This window comes from Onychostruthus taczanowskii, unplaced genomic scaffold (assembly GCF_017590055.1).
Source record: "Onychostruthus taczanowskii isolate IOZ18803 unplaced genomic scaffold, ASM1759005v1 scaffold19, whole genome shotgun sequence".
In the NCBI taxonomy this organism is placed as follows: domain Eukaryota; kingdom Metazoa; phylum Chordata; class Aves; order Passeriformes; family Passeridae; genus Onychostruthus; species Onychostruthus taczanowskii.
Genome location: NW_024499128.1, coordinates 1738734 through 1752191, shown reverse-complemented (window position 1 = coordinate 1752191; position 13458 = coordinate 1738734). Strand labels below are relative to the sequence as shown.

Here is a 13458-nt window from a genome sequence, read left to right as displayed (position 1 = left end):
ACTCCCAAACCTAAAGAGCTCCTGAATATAAAGAAATACCTTCATCATTTGGGGTCACAGACTTGTAAGGTCTCTATCTCAGATTGTTTTGTGCTACCCCACGAGAGTGGTAGGAAATCAGCTCAGCTCCCTCAGAGAAGGAATGATCAGCTGAAAACACATCAGAAATTTTGGCAAAAACACAGAAGGGTTTCCTTGCATTCACACCCAGAGATCCCCCTGTGCTCTTACAAGCTGCTGGTAATTAAAACCCCTCAATCCCTCAGCTGCACCAGAGCCTATCACACATCATCCTGCAGCCCCTGTGAGGGCAAAACCACTGCAGGAATTCCCAGCATCAGTCACATCTCTGTGACAAGGCAATTCATCAGCCCCAGGGGCCCGTGCAGGGCAGCTCTGAGCCCCTGTGCTCTGCTCCTGCAGCACCAACCTCAGATTGTGGGCATTTTCTGTATTTCCCACCTTCAATACACCCGAGAGTGGACAGGGCACTCGTGCAGTGACTACAGACAAAACACTGAAGAAAACTTAGAAGAAAACCTTCAAGCCCTCACAGCACTCAAACCTCTTTTTCTCAGTGACAAAATTGGCCTTGACATGCACTAGGATATTGTTTTCACCAAAAGAAGGGCATGGTGCAAAGGTATTTCATCAAAGTGAGAGCAACAAATTTATCATCACCTGGGCAATATTCAAATTACCAAAGAGCCCAGCTGCAAAAAAATGTGAATAGCTTTTGGCATGAAATATCTGCTCTTGTTGAAAACTCCTGAGCAAGTGCCACACCTGCTTCTGCATTTCATCAATAGGGCAAGGTGGCACAAAGCATCCCCAAATTACTACTTATTTCAATTGCATCTTAAAGATTTTCTGGTTAAATCCCATTTCTTCACCCAAAAAGTATGTTCAAGAACAATCCCTTGTAATGAATACACAGTTTGTTAGAGGGGCAACAAACTTATCACCAGCCAGCTTTTTTCCCTGCTTTTTTAGTCCCAGCAGCAATACACACACGAGGGGACAGAGCTTTCCAGAAGAGAATGGAGTCATTGCTCTGACACCTGTGTGTGACACAAGGGACCCTCCTGTGAACGTCTTAAATAACCCCATGATAAAGCAAAAAGTCTCCTTTTCCTTACAACAAAGCAAAGCACCATTCTTTGTGGAAGAAAATGGATAGATGATGGATAGACAGACAGACAGATAGGTAATCCAAAACTTGAATATTCAACAATACAAGCCCTCCCTTCTTCCCACTGGAGGCAAAAAGCTTTAAAACACAGGGCACAGTAAGTTCAATCAAAATAAAAAGTATCAGGTTCCTAAATTATAGCTGCTAGCTAGCTGGTTCTAAACTTAGTAGCTCTAAATGATCAGTGTCTGAAATATGTCAAATCAATAATTCAATTAATTAGAAAGCTACTCAAATGTGGGGCAATACATTATGTTTAGGTTAAGGAAGCTGGAGATACTGAGAGGAGCTCCAGCTTGCTACCTGAATAGATTGTCTGTACAGATATTAAACAGCTGATGATAGTGGAAAGCAATTTTTTATAGTGGGTGGCCAGGGCACCCATGGCTGGGAGGGGCGACACATTGCTCAGTCAGAAATGTGACACACAAAATTACTGATGTTTGCTACAGCAAGACTTGCTACACTTGCCTAGTTAGGATTAACATCACCTGTATCATCTGGCACAGAGTGAGCAGATGTATTTCTAGGCATGCAATAGTCTGTTTAGGAAACTTAACTTTGAATAACCCCAGACAAATATCCCATATCCTCAAATTACAACTGGAGGAAATTTCCAGGCAGAAAAATTACATGAATTGGGCTAAGGGGAATACTTGGGACCCTGGTATATAGTAAATTTGTCGTCCTAAAAGTATGCATTTGGAAGAAAAAACAAAACAAAACAAACAAAAAGAAAAACACACCCAAAAAAACCCCCCAAAAAACAACCCCCCCCCCCGCCCAAGATTAAAAACAAAAAAACCCAGAATTTAAAAATAAACTTGCAGTTGTATTGAAAATGGAAGCATCTCTTAATACACAATAATAGTAAAATGATAAAAAAGGGGGTCTCTCCATTAGAAAGCACAGACCAGAATCAGTGATTCAGATGCTGGTGCCTTTTACTGAACATGTTTTGTCTCTAAAAGGCATTAAAATCTTTGGGAAGTTGACTTTGCTGTACATGCAAAAAGAGAAGTAACACGGGAAATGGCTGCAAGTTCCTTTCAAGAGAGAACAGAGAGATAAAAGGGAGGGATGTGCAATGCTTTCAACTCAGTGGGGAAAAAAAGAGAAGAGGGAGCCCAGCTCAGAAATGAGAGCAAGTTCTAAAATTGGAAATGCTTGCTGGAGACAGGAAGAAGCCAATAGCAGCATTTTAGGCTGGTGTGAAAGTGCTTTTATTGCATGTGTGAGCCGTTTCACAAGTACAGCTCCTGCCAGCCTGGATGTGAACTCCAGCAGGATGCAGGAGCCTGCAGGGCTCCAGAGCTGCCCAGCACCTGCACTCAAACACACCCAGGCAGCAGCTCCCGGGAGCTCTGCAGCCGTGGGGCAGGACCTGCTCCTAAAGCTAGTCCCAGTCCTTCTGCTAAAGCCAGTCCCACACCTGCTCCTAAAGCCAATCCCACACCTGTCCCTAAAGCCAGTCCCACCCCTGTCCCTAAAGCCAGTCCCACCCCGTCCCTAGAGCCAGTCCCAGTCCTGTCCCTAAAGCCAGTCCCATCCCTGTCCCTAAAGCCAATCCCACACCTGTCCCTAAAGCCAGTCCCACCCCTGTCCCTAAAGCCAGTCCCTTCAGAAGCAGCTCTGGCCAGTTCCTGTGCACACCAGCACACAGCCCTTGCCAGGCTTATCCCTCCAGTCTAAAATGGGATTTTCTAGCTGAATTCCCATGCACCACAGTAGAGATTTACTGGGATATGATATCACCTGCTCATGAGGATCAAACAATGGTCGTATATTAAAAATGATTCTGTGTCAACACTGCAAATATGTTGACTCCTGCAATTACACTAATTGCAATGCATTTTAAGATCAACACTTGAAGGAACTACTATAAAATGCAAGTTTTGCAATTTGCTCAAAATATATTTTTTTATCTCATTTTAATTTCCCCTGTACGTCCTTTACTTTTCAATACAGGCTAATATTTTTTTTTCCCAAATGCTCTGTCAAAATTAGAATACACTCTGTATTTTAAAGGAGGTCAAAAGTGACATTCATGTATAAACAGCCAAGCTCCATTATTTCTGCTGCTCCAGCTTGGGATAGTTTTGCCACCTGTCCCTGTCACATTTTCTTTTACGAAAAAAGGAAGCTTATGTATGAGAACAAGGAAATACAAATATTCAGAGGTGAAACTTGGCATCTGCTTCACTAAATTTGGCAATACTGTAATTGTAAACTATGGAGGAAAAGAAATGGGGTGGAATATGTCCATGAGAAACCATATTTCTCAGCACAATCAATATTTCCATATCCCTGAAATCAAAAGAATAAGGACTCTAAGTAAAGAGACAACAGAATTGCTACATTTTCAAGTAAATGCATAAATGTAAAGCAGATTTCTCTGGCCAAACCCACAAATTTTTCCTCTAAGTAAAAATCTATAAGATTTCTTTTTTAGTATCTTCTAGTGTTAAAGATGAATGCTTACAAATATTTTAAACAAATTGACATTTTATAACCACATTTTTGGCAATAAATGTCTTTCAACAATAGCAGCAAAAATGTCTTTTGTAATATGAGCATATTAAAAAAATAAACCACATCCTCATGAAAAGCAAAATTAGGTGTCCTAGCTTTGTTAGAACATGAAAAATAGTGAATTGACATACTTTGAATTTTTTTAGATCTCTCTTTTCTCACACATTATGTTGTTATAACCCATTTTTTTAACTTCAGCTCCGCTGGAGGAGCTTCATCTGCAAACACTAATTAGCACAGGCAGGCTCAGATCTTCCTGGCTGGCTGGGTGATCATGCCTGCAGTATGTTGCAGCCATGATACACATCTTGTTTTCAAATCAAATATTTAGATACTACTCTGGAACAGCTGGAACTTATGTGAATCCTTATGAAATGAAATAGTTGACATCTTTTGATGCAATTTTTATAACAGCAACAAAAAACCCCACAGACACAGAAAAGACTGGATTGTAAGCATGCTCTCCTCTTCTGATTGAATCAGAAGGCAGTCTACTGTTTTTTTTTTTTTTTATCTTTTATAAACCAGAGAATAAAGGAAAAGTATTTGAGTTACAATCCAAAGCAAAAAAACAGCACAGCAAGAGAAACCCTCCATTCTTACTTTGGAAGGATGAGGGAGCTGGGAGACAGTAGCAGTGTTATCCCAGAGTCTGCAGCCAGCCAGTTTATAAAGATTGAGATATCCTCAATGGCAAACGATCTGCTCCATGGAGAGAATTTCATGTCTCTCCCCCACCTGGGGTGTTCTCAGACCTGGGGGCAGAGGCAGGTGAGGAGCTGCCAGCCAGGTGCTTCTTTACCCCCTCCTTTGGCAGGAATTTCTGCAGAGCTGGTGCCAGGGCAGGGCAGGAGCACGGACACATCCTGCTGCCATTCGCAGGTGGGTGTTAAATGCGCAGCTCCGTTTGTGTTCTGGGGTAAACTCATTGTATTTCAGAGGCAGTGACAACTTCCCATGTGGGGAAAAGACCAGAGGCAGTGGCAGCTGCTTCTGTGGGTGAGATTTAGAGGTCTGTGCTGGAAAAGCAAATGCAAGAAGCCCCTTTAAGCAAGAATAGCAGAAGACCCTAAGGGATCTCTCTTAAAAAGCTGTTGAGAAGTTTTTCTAAATCAAAAAAGGCAGCACAATATGCTGATGCTTCAACACAACTGTGTGGGGTATCAGCTGGAAAAGCATCTAGAACCAGCAAGTTGCTGCAATTTAGATACAAAAATACCAGAGGAATCGTGTATGGTTTTCACATCCACTATATATTTCCTTCAGAGATTCAGATATTCTCTCCATGCCACATTAAAATCAGTGGTACCTCCTATAGGGGAGGAGGAAATGAAAGCAGCTAGTAGATATTATTGGAACGAGCAAAAACTGGGAAGAGATAGAAAACAGAGACAAAGAAATTGAAAACCAACATTGAAAACAAAAGAAAAACTATAGAAAAAGAGTAGTGTAAGGAAGATAAGACAATGAAAATGCACACAAAGATTAAAGCAGGCAAGAAGGAAGCAAAAGAAAAGGAATGCTATGTAATTATTTTTTTTTAAATTAGCAGTTATTTTATATTTCTATATAAAAACTTCCCAAGATATTAGGGAGCTCAGTCACAGTCAACCCACAACACTGTGCACAGTTTTGTAAGGAAATTGCCATACACATGTAGGAATAATTGAGGACAGAATAAAACAGGTTACTCTCTTATCACTTCTTCTGGAATTTCTACAATTAATTAATAAATTATTGGCCATTTAATGTCTAGATATGTGCAATTTAAAAAGACCAACCAATTCTTTCTGCATATGACAGAGAAAAACCAAATAGAGCATGACGTGCATGGGTGAGTATTAGCTCAGTCTAATTCTTTTTCCAGCAAAGTCTGAAAATAAGAACTTCTAACCCTTCTCTAAAAGCATATCTGGTGAAAAAGAGTATTTTCCTCTGTCTGCTTCTGCCTGCAATGTCTATCTCAGCCTGTCAAGCCACTGGTAGAGCATGAAGCAGCTTCAGACGGATTCACCTGCCTGTGGGTCAAGCCAAGACAGAGGGCCATGCCTTGTTACTGTCTTTCTAACACTGATGGGTAGCAAAGTTAAATGTTTGAATCAAGCCACTCCTTCACACTGACCCTAGAAAGGAACAAATTAAGCAGGGAGAAGTGGTAAGCAAGCCCACACATGAGTAACGTTTAATTAAAGCAATTCCGTGGGTGGCTGGGTGTGTGGGAAAGCTGAAGAGAGAGATGTGTGGGAGAGGAATGGAAACTTGAGAGTATAAACAGGATCAAAAATAAGTATTTTCAGGGTTGGGGGGTAGTAACCCACTAAGACATCCTTAGCTGAGACCCACGTGTAGTCATGCAGGAGAGTAAGTTTAGCTCCAGGCACAGACTGGCACATGAACAGAAATTCAGACTCATGATTTTAAGGGAGATGAGAGGAAGCCCCTCTGCATGATCTTCACAACTTTTCACTGCAAACTCGGCCAGTCCTGCAGCTGCCTGTGCTACCTGACCATTCCGACCTCTCTAGTGGAGAAGCAGCTTCCTGCAAGCAAGGGTAAGGAGTTTGCTGCAAAACCAAGAAGTTACAAATGTTCTCATCCCTAAGTAATACACGATTTTAAACTGCAATTACAAAGAGTTGGTGAGTGGAGGAATCGACAACTCCTGATAAAGTTGCAAGCCATTAAAGTCAATTATGTCAATTACAAGGGAATGGAAAACATCATTGGTCTTAGCTAACCTAACACAGCCATTCATGCATGCAGGGAAAATGAGCTAATTTGCACCCAAAAAAATCCCCTCATAAGGATCAGTTTTAATTACCATGGTGTAAAGTGGAGCAAAGTTGCAGAAGGTCAAATATAAAAGAAGTTGAAATTAGCTATTTCCTCACACCAAGGTCCCCTTTGAAATTTATGCTCAGTGTATTCATCAAAATGTGCAAAAATGGTTTTTCTCTATACATACGAACCCAAAGCACAGCCAAGCAGAGCCAAAGCATTTGCATGCCATGGCTGCTTAGATTGCACAGAGAGAAGAAAAGTCAATAATCTAACACGTAAAATAATTGGTATGGAGGAGTAAAGGCCCAAGAGACAATACAAAGTACAAGAAAACTTCAAAAACCAATATTAGCCCAGCTCTTTCAGGGACAAGCAGGAAGAAAATCCTAAATTGTTTAATTGGTCAATTAAACTTGACAGATTAGAAATTAACTGGTAATGCTTTCTAGAAGAAACTTTTCAAATCACAGTATTATGACCATCTCTGGTTGACAATGTGATTGAAAGACCTCTGCAATGTTTTGTGCTTCAAATCTGCCTTTAGAGCTGGCTGGAATTACCTGCTGAAGTGAGCTAAGAACTGTTAAGAGTGCCCTATGAAGAACATTCAGAAGGGTAATCAATGACATTCAACTAATTTATTTGAGCAAACATGACTAAAGATGACAGAGCATAATTGCTCTCTTTTATCCTTCTTGGTGGGGTTTTTTTTTGGTTTTATGGAGGAGCTTCAGCTTTAACATTTCACCAAGTTCAAGCAGGCAAAAATGAGGAAAGTTAAAAATCACAATATCTCTAGAACTCCACAAAAGCAGAATATTTTTTCTGTCTTCTATTTCAACATCATATTTTCAAATTTTTTCTTGCTGTGAGAATCAAAAGGTGAAAGAAGCTGAGGTGATAGCTGAATTACAAAGATCATGCAGTGAGATCTCAGAAGATCCCCTGTGCAGTCAGCTGGCAGGGTAAGGCTGCTGTCCTCACACCACATACCCACTCACAGAATCACAAAACCCAGCAACACAGGAAAAAGAGGGTGGTTATTTATCCTCTTCCCAGCCAAAACAACAAAACACAAACAGGCACTCCATAAACAGCATCGCAGGAAACAGTGTCAGGTTCTGTGCATCCTGGAGGAGAATCTATTTTAGAGCTGGCACTGCCAGGCAGAGGGGCTGAAGTGAGCAGAGTCTTCCTGCTACTCCTCAGCACAGGCAAAGGAGCACACGTGGGGCAGAGCTGCAAAACTGGCATGCAGGGCTCTCAGCAAGAAAGCCTCTTAGAGGCAATAATGCCTATGATCACAAGTCATTACTGTGCCTCACGGCCCCAGCACAGCATTATGTTATCTATTTGGGATGTCAGTTTTGATCTCCTCACTATGGAGCAGGAGCTGGACTGGGTTCCTTGCTTCTACAGCTCTGAAGCACTCAGGGTCTCGAAATAAGCTCCTTGAAATATTTCCTTCAAGGAGCAGTTGGGACCAGATATAATAGGTAGTATAAATGAAATAGCGGACCATGCTGATAGAATAGCCTGCACCAGCAGAGTATGATTTAGATGAATAAACACTGCTGTAAGAGTTGTCAAAGCATGATCAGCTATCTGGCATACTGGTGGCAAACACCTAGAAACCAAAATATGGCACTGAAATAGAATAAAAACTGGGTCATTGATACCAGTTGGCAATAAAAAGTGTCCATGGGGGAATCTGGCTTGCAAGAACAGTGACTTTGTGGTGAAAATTCCAGTTCCTTTGTAGAGGGAGCACAATGCCATCCTTTAGAGAAGGAATTGGTGTGATTTCTGTCCTGGAACTCTGCTCTGCTCTTTGCCATCCACAATTAAGAGAGAGGAAGCGATCCATTCCCAAGCCACAGGAGACAGTTGCAGGCACCCTCTGGAAACCTCCCAGGCCAGAGCAGAACATTGAGAGGCAGGGCTAGCACTGGCTGGGCTCAGCAGCACTGGGAGGGTCCCAGGCACTCTGCAGACACTCGGCAGGCTGGGCTCCAGGCCAGCTCAGCTCGGGGCTCCCATGAAGCAGCAGAACACACAGACCTCGGGTTTGAGCATTCCTGCTGCCTGAGCTGCTGAGGCACACCTGGACACCACGGGGGACACAGCACACTGTTTAGTGTGCAACAGAACTGCAGGAAGCAGCTAATGCAGCCCACACCCCCTGGAGATGGAGAGGTCAGGAATGGAGTAGTAGCGGAGAAAGAGGAGATGAACCAAGGGAGAAAAGAAAAAAAAAACTTGGGGGGGTGGGGAAGGACCACTTACACTGATTACTTACATAAAGGACAAAGCAGAAAAAAGAGCTAGTAAAAACCAGAAACATGCTGCAGAAAACTGTAGTAATAATCTACCCACCTGGATGCTTAGACAATACACTAAAGCACTTTAAATGCTTCCTACTCCCAGCTTTCTTACCCAAATTAATAAGCACAACACAGTAACTGGTACACTAAATCCCCCAAAATATCAGCAAAGGTTGTACATATCTCACTTCCCCGAAACAAAAACGTTCAACATGGCAAATAATTTTGCAGTCCAGAGCATCACTAAGCTTTGACAAATCCTCAGATGAAGAGATGGCCTCTGCAACATGACTAAAAAAGGCGCAAACCCGGACAATTAACACCAAGAACAGAAAACATCAAACTTATAGGCCATTACATTCCAAAGAACATAAAACACCTCAAGGTAAACAAGGAAGATGGAACAACATACACAATATCTAATACAAGCATTATTTTCACACAGAAGTATCAGTGGATACCACCAGAGAAATGTTGGTAATAACCAAGCTGAAATTTAGTTCTAACAGTGAAGTTAGAGGGAAAATTCCTTATCATCTTCCCAGGCCAGAGACAAGCCACACCTCATCACTGCACATCTTCTACAGGGCTTGAACAGCACTGCATCCCCTAATGCCATGCTGGCTGCTGATGCTCAACACTTCAGACACCTATGGATCACTCCTGCAAGTAAACTGCCTTTTCCTCAACATCTCCCATCCAAACACACAACTTCTCACACAACTTTTCAGCCTCTGAAGCCTGGTGAAAGGTCAGTCCAAAACAGAAGGACTGCACAATGATTAAGGTTTATGCAAAAGTAGAATTAAGTTTAAAGCAGCACATTTTATATATACACATAAACCACAGAGCATTACTGCAACCTCAGCTCTTACCACAGCATGATAGTTACTTTCATTATTAGTATAATACACTTAGAACAGGAAACACTAGAAAAACATTTACTTTACTGTTACTTGCTCCCTTACACGTGCCCAGCTAATGACCTTTTTATTTACACACACATCTCCTGCTGTCATCAACAGAAATTGTGTAGGATAAGCCACAGGCAAAAATTGAACAAGTTTTCCTTGGAATTATTTATGTAAAATACAATTGCATCTGTGTATGTACACAGGTAAAGGCTGATTTCATAAAATGATTAAATGTCTTACTTAAAAATACTTTAATACATTTAACTATTTAATGTAGCACTCTACAAAATCATCAGACATGTTACTTTTAGCATAACTTTGTGACATACTTTTCACAGATCCAACCTTCTAGGAAGAAGCCATTTACTATTTAGGTTAATGCCTTAAAACATGTTTGATGCTATGCAACTCCAAAAGTCTACCAGCACTAAAATAACCTACTGCTGGTTGATTATTGATTTTGCATATACTCAGATGCTCTTCCTCCTTACTCAAAGTTAACAAACAAATTAATCCAAAAAGATGAAACAGAGATGCTGAGTGAAGACTCAAAGTAACTTTTGACAGTATTTTATTACCTGCTAATAATTTCATATTATTTCAGCTAAGTCACCCTGTCTTTAATCATTTACTACCCTTTCATCCTGTCCCTCTTCTCCTGTTCCTTAGCATCACAATCACAGTTAGCAATCCCTGCATTGCAATCTGAGCACCTCTTGTTCCAGCACTTACTCTGACAGAATACCACGTTACACTATTTTATCTAAATAGATTAAAACTGCTCACCGGGAAAGACACTTTCTAGAAGTACAAGAGCGTGTCCAAGAGTACGTGAAGTACTTTTGAACATGAATTACAAGAGCACTCTGCACAAAATTGCAAACCTGCAATAAAACTGATGATTGGAATTTTGTTCAGTTTGTGGAAAATGGGGATCCTGGCAGTGGCTCCAGCTGGGCTGGGATCACACCCTGGGCTGCAGTGGAGGATTCAAGAGAAGTTGCACAGAACAAGTTTATTTTTATTATTTCTCTCTTGCCTGGGGTTTAGGTGGCATGAGACCCAGCGTGAGCTCCAGCTTCAGTGTGTGATTCTTTCAGACAAGAAGAAAGAACCTGGGACACTCAGGGACAGCCTGGGATATGTCACCTCATCATGGATTCAATCCTTCATGGAGGAGATTAAGTCACTTCTGGTAGTAATTCTACAGTTTAGACAATTGCCCTGCAGTTTTTTAGGTTCAGATTGCAAAATTTTAGGATTCATTTTTAATGGTGTATCCAGCTTCACAGGTACATAAATCTGTGAGTGAGAAAATTCAAAAACTGGTCTTCCCTCCAACAGCTTGTCCTTAATCACAACAACATTTTTTTGTGAATGATTGGCCAGTTGATTATCTTCATTCAAATGCATGTCATAAACAGCTTACCAAAAGGAAACTAAATAAAACCATTGGGACCTACCAAACTAATGCCACTGTGTCCCCACACCAATTCCACTTAAAACTCCCCAACTGGAAATCAACTGTTCTCAAAGCTAGCAGAAAATAGAAAAAAACCTTTTTTTTTCTCCTTTGACAATAAAGACCACATGGAGGTACAATGTTGACACAGTGCTGTTGAAGCTGTCTTTCATAACAAAAACTTACATTATTAAACCTACAGAGAGATGTACACAGCTGGACCCTCATAATGTTACAAAGCCCATGTTAAATCTGCCTGGGATCCATCTGCATATATTTATTTATAAAGTCTCCACAGTTTGCCAAGAGCAATGGCTAATGCCACCCAGCATAACAGATTTTAAACCTAGGTACCTGTAATTAAATTGTGCCAGCAATATTTTTCTGTACATTTGTAAACCTGACTGGTGAACAATGTGTTAAATGTCAGTGCAGATCCATAGATGAACACACTTCTTAGAAACCTGCCTTTTCATTGCACTGCTCTTGAGGGAGAGCATCCACAGCTTTCAATATAATGCTGCAATTTGGAAAAAAATATATTGTTAAAAACCAAACCATACTAAAACTTTCCTCAAACAGACCCTAAAGTCAAAAGGAAGGAAATCTAATTCTTTATAAACAGCATGAGAGCTACTTCAAAATGTTCTGTCCATTCCTCTATAAGAAAGGAAACCAGAATGCAAGGAAAGGATCCACAATAAAAAGAGCAAATAACTATACCATATTCCCTGAATATAACAGGTTAGTGGAATTGAAGTGTTATCCTGCAGAGAATGGAAATTCACTCCAAGGGGAAACAGAAGGGAAAAGGTGTCTGACAGGTAAAATACAAGTTGGATACTGCGAAGGCAAAAAGCAAGCAAGAGCAGATAGCAAAGGACACAAAACCAAATAACAATAAAGCCTATTTGCATATCAGAAGCAGGGAATCATTGGATTTGCTAGAGCTGGGAATGAATAGAGCACTTGAAGAAGATAAGGGCATTGCAGACAATCCAAACTATGTCTTTTAACCAGCCTTTGCTATGGAAAATGTTGGGAAAACACATCCCTGACTTCTCTGATAAAGTGAGTGACATTTCTTCAAACTGAAAAATCAAAACGGGGTGAGGAAACACAATCAATTGAAAGCAATAAATGATGAGGGATGAGCTCCTGTCCCACTCCCATCGACGGGTCTTTTACCATTGATTTTAGCACTGTCAGTATTTTACTTCAGGACTGAACAGAAACAGTTTCAAAACATGAAAAGGCTGAACTGGCCATCACAGTGGATTGTTCAAGTTGCAGCACTGGTCACAAAAACCAAGCAAAATCAGAGAACAGAAAAGAACAAAAAAGGTACAGTAGGAAAATACTATCTTTTTAGTCAATATCCAATCTCTTCTGGAGTATATATTCAGCTTAGGATTCCTGCTCTAAACCAATGACAAAAGTATATTTGACAAAAGTTAGCAATCAAAAATCATTATGGAAGCAAGTTTTAAAAGCTTGAAAGAACCAGGAATTTAACTTAGCAAAGAGATGGGTAAGAGGAAACACAGTAGAGCTGCAAAGAATACTATGACATACCAGCAAATAGGATGCTCTTCAATTTAAACTTTCTCCCAATACTGGAGAAAAGAGAAACTCAAGGCAATAAAAAGTTACCAAGTTAAAAAAAAAAAAAACCCAAAAAAAAACCAACCCAAAACAAACACCCCAAAAACATTTCACTGCATAGACCACAAAAATGTGTAATTGATTCACAAGGATTCCTTTGTTATAATAGCAAGGAATATTCTCTGGTGCCTTTGCTATTGCTTTCCTTTCTTGCACAACCTGTATAAAGAAATGAGTGGCATGGCAAGAGACATAAATTTGCAGAGCTCATTTAAGAGAATGTGCTTTCCTTTTCTTCTTGCCCTAATGCATGAAACCTTTTAGGCTGGATATGAGCCAGGAAGGAAGGGGAGGTAAGCTGAGGCACGGAGAATGGCTGAGGCAAGGATGAGGACAGCCAGGAGAGATGCTTCAAGCACTGCCTGTCCTGTGCTCCATCCTGCACATGTAACACAGGGGCTGGTTGATGGCTCAGAAACCTGCCAGCTCTTGGCACTGGATATATTGGATCCCACTCTAGAATTAAGACAGAAACACTAAACTATCAGTGTGTGAAATTTGTGACTTAAATTACAAGGTAGAGCCATCCAAGGAGCCTCTTGCATAATTCATGACACTTCAGAACTTCACATATAAATCAAATAGACG

The 13458-nt window shown here is 40.8% G+C and overlaps 1 protein-coding gene across 5 annotated transcripts in view; it reads right to left on the bottom strand.

Moving 5' to 3' along the window:
• The window catches only part of RBFOX1 (RNA binding fox-1 homolog 1), a 1146709-nt gene that overhangs the window by 112225 nt on the left and 1021026 nt on the right, over window positions 1-13458 (bottom strand). The window lies entirely within an intron of this gene.